This window comes from Branchiostoma lanceolatum, chromosome 13 (assembly GCF_035083965.1).
Source record: "Branchiostoma lanceolatum isolate klBraLanc5 chromosome 13, klBraLanc5.hap2, whole genome shotgun sequence".
NCBI classification, from domain to species: Eukaryota; Metazoa; Chordata; class Leptocardii; order Amphioxiformes; family Branchiostomatidae; genus Branchiostoma; species Branchiostoma lanceolatum.
In genome coordinates this window covers 1,165,964-1,175,054 of record NC_089734.1, presented here as the reverse complement: position 1 = coordinate 1,175,054, position 9,091 = coordinate 1,165,964, and positions in this window count along the sequence as shown.

Genomic DNA, 9,091 nt, shown 5'->3' with positions numbered 1-9,091 from the left:
TGTATGTTATTGATCTGGAAGTAAAAAATGTACCCATACACACATTCCGGTTTGTTCTGATGGTACTTTGTATTAGATATTCTATCTACAAGTTGCACACAAACTGGAATGCATCAGGGCTTTAGTATTTTCAACAACGTATAGTAATCATACAGATATACAAGTTTAAAAGCTAGAATATTGATAGACTTTTAAACAAATACAATGTTTACTACATATTCTTCTTCTTCTTTACTGCTTAGCCTCATATCTGAGATTATCAGCAGTTGCGCATGGATTAGATACAACACAAGTGCCCGGTACAAATAAAACAAAGGGAAAATTTCTACATGAACTTTCTACATGAAATTTCTACATGAACTTTCAAAACGTTCATCTGTTAAAAGAGTTTACTATTTGGAATCTGATTTGAATTTTAATCAGTCAGATGTCAGATCGAAAATTCTGGGTCTATGTCAATTGCCAGCAGTCGACCCTAAAAAGGCTACGGTCAGCAGAGTTTTTTTCAATGCTAGGGTCGACAACCGGAAACACAACATTTTCCCTCGGCTTTATCGAATGCAAGTCTACAAGCCAACTTGATCACTCTTTCAACAAGTTGATCTGTAAAGACATCTTTATCTTCCCGTTTGATATGTGAACCCCTGCTGTTAGTTTCTGTTCTACTCTCTGCCATGCTGCGTCCGATTCCCACGAGCCACCTGTACTTCCGGCGGAAGCATCATACAGCAAAACGCTCCAAATGCTGCGTACTTGGCCCTCAAGCGTGTGGACAGCGTCATGCACCTGTTGCGCCGCCATGCGATAGGAGTCAGCCCTGCACGTGATTGGCCACATGCCGACAGTTTGCAGTCGTGTCATGTTGACAAACGCCTTTGCCAGTGAGGAGAGACTGAGAGCCAGCTCATTTTCCCCCAAGAGGATTTTCTGTAGCTCCTGCAGGTGAACCAGTCTTTTGGCCAGGGCTCTTCCTCCCACGTTTGTTATTGAGTTGTCCATGACCTCAAAGGTCCTGAGTTCTTTCAGGTGAGGAAATGTCTCTGAAATCGCATCCAACCCGTCATCGCCAATCTTGTTAGAGCTAAGATCTAAACCGATCAGTGCATGCAGCAGGTGAAGCTGTCCAGCCAGTGACTTTGCTGCTTTCGCAGAAAGTCCGCAACGTGAAAGATGAAGGCGCTTCGCCCCTCTCAGATACGGGAAAAGGTTGGCCAGAGCCTTAACATCGTTGTCGGACAGAGTAAGTCCAGACAGCGATAGAGATTCAGAGTAATGTCTGTAGTCGCTGTTCTGAAGGCTTTCTGTCGTGTTTGGCAGCGCCTCCAGTGCGTCCAGTGTCGACGAGAAGAACTCTCTGTAAGTGGCGTAGCCGTGTGACTCCATGTACTCACTTGACGTTCCGTACTGTATGCAGTAGGTTACAGCATCCGACAAGGTGTGCGGGAGGGCAGTGTCCTCTTCCCAGTACCGACACACCCAGTGCCAGAAGAACGGTTCTTCCAGCAGAGCCATCACAACCTTATTGTCGGGATAGCGCTCTTCCAAACCCATGGCGGCATCGCTGTCCTGTTGGAAATACTCTCGGATGTAGAGTGTCCACTCAGCCCAATGATCTGCAAAAGGATGATGTACAATTAGTTGATGAACATTCTACGCGGCAATGATGACTAGTTCCACTTGCCACCGCTAGGGGGCGCTGCAGTTGGGAAAATGCGGTCCCAAACGTGACTAAGTTTGCATCCCCTCCTCAATTTAGACTTATTCAGTACTCAATGGTAGCTGAGGAACTACCAAAACTTTGACATTTAACTGTTATCGTTGTGCATTAAGAGCCTGAATACCCAGAAAGGCCACACTATCTTTCTTATGTGGATGACATCAACGCGCGCATCAATTTCCCATCATTCCCCCAAAAATAGCGACCATGCTGTAAATCGTAAATCTAAGGTGCAAAATGAGCAAATATATGCCGCAATTTGTTATTCTAGATTCTATCTGTCAATCAAAAAATAACAGCCAATAAGAGAGAGGGATTTGTTCACGTGATCATCACTGGGCGGTGCTAAGTGGCGTGGCTTCTGAAACGGTATATTTACCTGTCGTCTTAGATGTGAACGGTGAAGTCACAGACAGCTGTGCAGACGATGTTGTGGAGGTGGCCGGTGACGTCACAGACAGGTGTGCAGACGATGTTGTGGACGTGGTTAAAAGTGTTGCCAGGTCCGACTGGAAACAAGATAAACATATGAATGATGCTAGAGATGCTTGTGCTCGCATTGCCGATGCAATTCCACGGCGATATTGACAAGGAGTCCCCGATTAGTAAATTTTGAGTAATTTACATCACAAGCATATAAGCGGTGTATATTCAAAAAAATCCTCGTCATGAAATTGCTGTAACTTTTTGTTACTGTGTCCTATATAACAAAAGCCTTGAACCTACCACGGTGCTTTTGTCGGGATTTATTCTCAGTCTGCCGTGTTGGTTGAAGATAACGCCCACTACAGCTGCAGCAATAACGACAACGATGACGCCAACACAGACAGCCAACATGCACCCCGGACGGGACCTGAAGAACTCACGGCAAGTCTGACTGCGCCTCGGGTCGTCTCCACCCTCTGTAGAACAACACATGAGCCGATTTCCCAGACAGGTATAGATTTCGGTTGGGGAAGTAAAAGACGATTGGAAAGGATAGGATTGGGCTCTGCTTTTCAATGTGGTTTCAAGTTCAATTCAACTTTAGTTCAATACCATGTCCTCTCGGCTTCTAAAAGGCTATAAGACTACCTTGATAATTTGTGTAGGGCAAGTGTGTCGATCCTTCCAAGGGTAGGAAAAGAGGAACAAAAAATCTAAGACCTTTGTTGGCAAGATGCATCGTTTACAAACGTTAACTCACCCCCAGTCAGGAAGGTGGCCTTATAAAGCCACCGCAAATATGGCGTCACCCGCCCTATCGCGCATGCGCACTTCCCATGACCCCAAAGTTTGACCTCAAAAGCAATATGGCCGCCAAAAACCAGGAAGTGGTGTTCGATTTTCAAACCAGCATAACAAGATTCCAGCGGCAGCTGCAGGCTACTATACCCCATATATATTTCAGTGATTGGCAGTAAGAAAGAAGGCCTGTCATTCAGCGGGCACTAACATGACATTTTCACCCTCTACATCTGGAGTTTGTTTTCCCACTGGTACGAGCGCGTGATAAGGGCTCGACACACTACTTGTTGTTTCCCACTGCTTTGCACTAAGCTTGGCTTAACTTTCGCTGTCCTAGAAATTACAGACGTGACAGGTCATCCGTGCACTGTAGAATGGTGCAACATAAAATCAACTACTAAACCTGCTGGGGTAAAATGGGAGGTCAGGGGTTTTCCATTTTAGTCTGTTTGGTGGGAGCCGGCTCTTGAGACCCGATACACTTCTGCCTACATACCTTATTTCCCTGTGCAAGCAAACCCCTCAGGATGATTCAGACGTGCGACTTATTCTTGGAGTCACAAGAAGGTCGATGCAAACCACATGGAGGTAAAATGGCCCAAACCACCGGAGATATGCGGTACAATGAACCACTACGGAAACGTTTGGAAAGGGAGTAATTCTCACGTATTTTTTTAAGGTAAGACAGAAGGGAATTCAAAATCTATGAATAGATTCATAAGTATTGTAATTCATCTCATATCAGGTATAATAAGTTTTAAGTGACAGAGTATTATCAAATAAAAACGTTTGCAATCTTAGCTCATCTAGTGTCTGTGCTCATCATTTTGAATAGTTTACAACCCCAGAAAGTAAGTAAGTTAGAAATCCATTTGTCTGTGATCATGTCATCATTTCCTTTTTGACCCACCTGTATACCTCTTCATGGAGATCATCTGCCAAGAGACGTCAGGGCTCAACAACAAATATATGACAAGTAGGTCTTATTCATCATGTAGAGGGTAATACAATGATGTTGGGTTGGCACTTTGAGATCTAATCATGTTACATTTAAAAGTTACCAAGTTTACATTTCACTGCAGATGATGCATCTAATGGGTGAAAAGCCTCTGTAGAACTGTTTTAGTGAACACCCTAACACCTGAAAACATGAGGGACCTGGATAATTTACTTGGTGATAGTTGGGATGTGAGGACATTCAACACAAACACAGCAGAGTGAACTGACATCAGCATTGGGTGGGGCTAACACAACAGGCAAATATTTTCGCATTCTAAATGCCCTAGTTCATAAAACATATTGCCTAATCTCTACTTGTATGTACATGTATACAGAAAGAGAGAACTATTTGTCATTGTGCCAATCTTAGAATAACTTACATTTGCTTTATTTAGGCTTTATTAGTAACAATACATATACACACACTCTGGAATTCTTAAAAAAGACAGTATATACAGAATGCTTACATCTTTGAGATACACATACTAGTATGACACTGGACTTGAAGTGGATAGTATGCTCCAGGCGATGAAGGACCGAAAGACTTGGGCTGCCATCTCGACTCGTGACTGGAAGTGGAAGGTCTCGACATAAGCAAGTACTACATGTATACATATTACTGGGATCTACAATAACAAAGCCTGAAACCTGCTCTACAGAAATAAAGTACATTGTAGGTGAACCTGAGCTACACTTGAGCTTCTTAAGAAGGAGGGGTCACTGAATGATATGTATGGCTAAACTAAAAAAAAACTTAAGTTGTTTTTAATACTTTTTACAGTTGAAGTTATCATTATGCCATAGTTCTTCTACTTCATTCTAAGTTTCTTAATACATCCTCCAGACAGTTGGATTAGTTGTTTCCAGAGTTTAACAGATACATGTTCATATTTCATATTGACCCCTGTTGCCTTCCCTGGTTCGGTCTCTCATGCACACCGCATCTTGTGCTGCGACAAACTCGGCATCCAAACCTGCATACACGTTATCTGATGTTGGCTGGCGCAGTTGATTGTCGTCCATGTCGTAGAAAATTTGTTCTTCGTTTTCCTCATCAGCTGAGGCGACTTTCATCTCGTAAAAAGGCTGTTCTTGTTTCTCTTTGTCCTTGGCAGCGGTGACGTCCATCTTGTAAAATGGCTGTTCTTGTTCGTCATCAGCAGGGGTGATGTCCATCTCATAGAATGGCTGAAATGCCGCATTTCGGATCCGATCTTGTGTTGCCAGAAAGTCTGCGTCTAAGTCGGCATAAACGTGCGTTGACAAGTTCGAATATTCATCATCATTCTCGTAATGCACGTGTTCTCCATCATTCTCATAATGTACGTGTTCATCATCGTTCTCGTATGCATGTACGTGTTCATCATCGTTCTCGTATGTATGTACGTGTTTACCATCGTTCTCGAGTGTATGTACGTGTTCATCATCGTTCTGATATGTATGTACTTGTTCATCATCGTTCTCGTAATGTCCGTGATTTTTATCGTACTGGTAATATTTGCGCTCTTCATCCTTCTCGTAATGTCCGTGATTTTTGTCGTACTGGAAATATTTGTGCTCTTCATCCTTCTCGTAATGTCCGTGATTTTTGTCGTACTGGAAATATTTGTGTTCCTCATCCGTCTCGTAATGTCCGTGTTCTCCATCCTTCTCGTAACGGCCTCGCAATCCTGCCTCTCCGTATTCTCTAACAGGCTTCAAAGCTGCCTCTGGGTTTTCCCTCGCGCGCAGTGCCTGTCTCTGCCAGTCGAGAATCCGCTTGGTAGACCAGAACCTCTGCCCCACCCGTCTGACGTAGAGCGGGTCCGGCGGGCGGCAGGGGACATCGGGCGGCTGAGGCGGTGGCTCCTTCGGTCGAACCGCAGCAGGAGGAGGTACTGTTTAGAAGTAAAGAAGAAAAATAGTAATAAAGATAAAACAAGAACAAGTCACGTTTTCCGTCGGGATTTTCCGTCGGGCTGTATCGTCGGAGTTTTCCGTCGGAGTCTTCCGTCGGGGGGTTTTCGTCGGTGATTTCCGTCGGGGTTTTTCGTCGGGATTTTCCGTCGGGGATTTCCGTCACATTCGGAGTCGTTTCTGCTCGGAATGATGTTCGGGCTGAGATCGGTAATCATCGTTTGTGATCGGGAAACGAGCGAAATGCCGACAGCAGCGGCGGCCGCGCTGGAAAATGTGCGGAATTTCAACATGGTCGCTCGACGCACTGACGTCACTTTATTAGTCTATTAGTTTTCTATGCAATGGAATAGGGCGTAATTCATTTCCTTTCAACATACAGAAACCCGAATTCGACGTTTGTGCAAATGTTACAGATTTGGAAAATTTAGTACAAGATACTGGTACAAACTGCTGTCTGAACGGAAAAGACATTAAGGACATTAAAAAGAACAGAATAGGGATTTCCTGATTTTTATTGTTGTTTCCTTATTAATGACGTCATTAAGAGACGACAAATGCTTTAAGCACCAATTAATTGCGTATTTAACAACAATATAGTGTTTGTTATTAAAAAGTCCCCGTACCTGCTGTCTTTCTACTTTCATAAAGTCTCTCCAAGTCGTCGTCTTCACAGGATGGACTCTTCTGTGCCGACGCCCTTTTTCTCTTCACGCCCTCCTTCTGTAGTAATGGCGGTTTCTTCTCCACTTTTGCCTGAGGGGTTTTGAGGCTTTCCCCGTCTTTAACTCCTAAATCACCGATCGCTTTTGCCCTCCGAACCTCCATGTTGACGTCTTCGGCCATGTCGTCCTTTCTGTCTGCGTTCAGGGAAGATTTTCTGTATCGTCGCTTCCCTCTGCTGTTTTTCTCTCTCTGAAGACGATATATCAACGTTCAGTGTTGACGAAAATGACTACGTCGCACTGCAATATGCTAATGTGGTGCTATTGCCATGGAGAGGAAATTCCTAATCTACGTCGATTCGACGTAAATCGTGTGTGATTGGTTGGATGAAGGACATTAAAAAGAATTCATTCCTTCCGAGCCTAATGAGTCTGGTAGCTGAGGGTCTGCATGGGGGATTCTAATAACGCTAAACGGTGAATTAAGGGGGGTCGGCAACGCTTAACGGTAAATTCAGGCGAACAGTTACGCTTCAAGAATAATCTACCAACACCGCTTAACGTTGAAAATATTAGAGCGGGCCGACCACGATCAAAATATCTCGCTAAGCCTTACGGAAGTTGGCATGTAGACCCTCCTAGATGCATTTCAAACCTGTCGAAGAGAACATTGTGGGCGCTTTGTTTGCTTGAGAAATAAGAGGCTCTTTCTACTTAGTCCGTTTACTAGCTAAGGGGCTAGCCCTAAACACACCGAGAACAAAGTAAAAATGATATCAAAAATAAATCAAAAATCCCCAAAGTGTGTGTGTGTGTTCTTATTCTTGTGTGTGCTGATCAGTCGAAAATTTGTGTAAGTCCAATTTTTGCGTTGGCAATTGCAGTTCGACTTTGGTTCGGCGTACTGTCCTTGGTGCTGAAAACTGGTCAGAATGCGTATTCTGCCACTATAGATGTTTTGTTTGTTTGTATTGCACACCCGGTTAACCGCATCAAGGCGTAACACACCAGGCCTGTACTGAAGAGTGCAAGCTGCATATCCGGACAGATTTATATGATCCACACACCGGGAAGGACCCCTACTCCTTTCGATAAGTGTGTTAGGTTCTTAAACGTGCTTGAGGTGTGGCTCTCTTCAAACACGGGACCTCCATTTAACGTCCTATCCGAGGGACGTCCCTAACCGAAGCTAGGTACTCATTTTCACCTGAGTAATAAAGTGGGGAAAGTCGTGTGAAGTGCCTTTCCCAAGGGCACAACGTCAACGGGACAAATCAGGGAACCCCGGATTCGAACCCGGTATCTCTGGGGCCAAACACCCTGCCACTGCGCCACACGCTACACATTACAGGGGAGGATTTGAATGCCCAGTGTAGTGGAGACATTTACTGTGCAAGATGTTACTGTAATTACAACAGGAAGACGAGCAGTCTATCCCTGGTGGTCAGAGACACCAGACATCTGTTACTGATTGGTTTGTAATAAAGGGGATGGACATCTGTCCATCTACAGCAGTTCTCACAGGCAAGCACTGAGTGAAGACGTCATTCCTTGCTCTCCTAGCTAGTGCCTTTATACACTCAACACCAGTACCTGAGGAACATTCATCGTTACATGTGGCATCGTGTGGCGCAATCGGTAGGGTGTTTCGCCCAGAACCGAGAGGTCCCGGGTTCGAAACCATTATGCCCCGATGTTGTGCCCGTGGGAAAGGCACTAAACACGACTTTCCTCACTCCACCCAGGTGTGAATGGGTACCTGACTTAGGTTGGGAAGGTCGTACTGAGGTCACTTGCTGGCGCCGAATGGCAGCCTCCAAGACCCTTGCGACAGTTCCATAAAGTGAAAGTGTGGAGCAAATATGTAACTGTTGTGTGTTACTAAAAAGTATGTCATTGTAAACCCTGCAGCAATTCAGCAATGGCTGCCATTGCACGGGTAATTTCTGACCAATAAACCATTATTATCTTTATTAAACTAGCTACACGTTCATGATGCTGATGTGTGGTTTCAAATAGTTCTTCAACGTCATACTTTTGTCTTTGTCGCACGTTTTCTACTGTGCCCCCGTCACAAATAAGAAATTCAGCTCGGCCGACGTGTTGGCGAGCTTCAAATGTGCATTTTCGGCCGAAGTACGGCCGACGTCCTGTCGATTACGCGGGCTTCGGGCGATTTTTAGAAATAAAAGTTGATCCAAATATTGCCCTTTTACCAGGTTTGTCGATTCAGACTTCGTCCATGTCCAAGAGATGGTACTAGTCTCATGGGGGAGTTTTAGTTATTAGTTATCATTGGAAAAGACGGTCGACGCCCGGACGATTTTGAAATTCGGCCATCTTCGGGCGATCTACAAATTCGGCCGACGCTCGCATGAATTGTGACGCCGGCTTAAGGAAATGTGGAAAGATGCACCACTTGAAAGGCGCACAGAATGAGCGACTCAGCAGCAGGCTGATAATTTATCTAAAGTACTTCTCAAACGATTTTTTGATGTCTTTGTACAAGGTTTTTTTACAGCACGCTTTCCGGTTAACGGAGCCCAAAGCAACTTACTTCCAACGCCGACCGAAAACCTGACCAAAA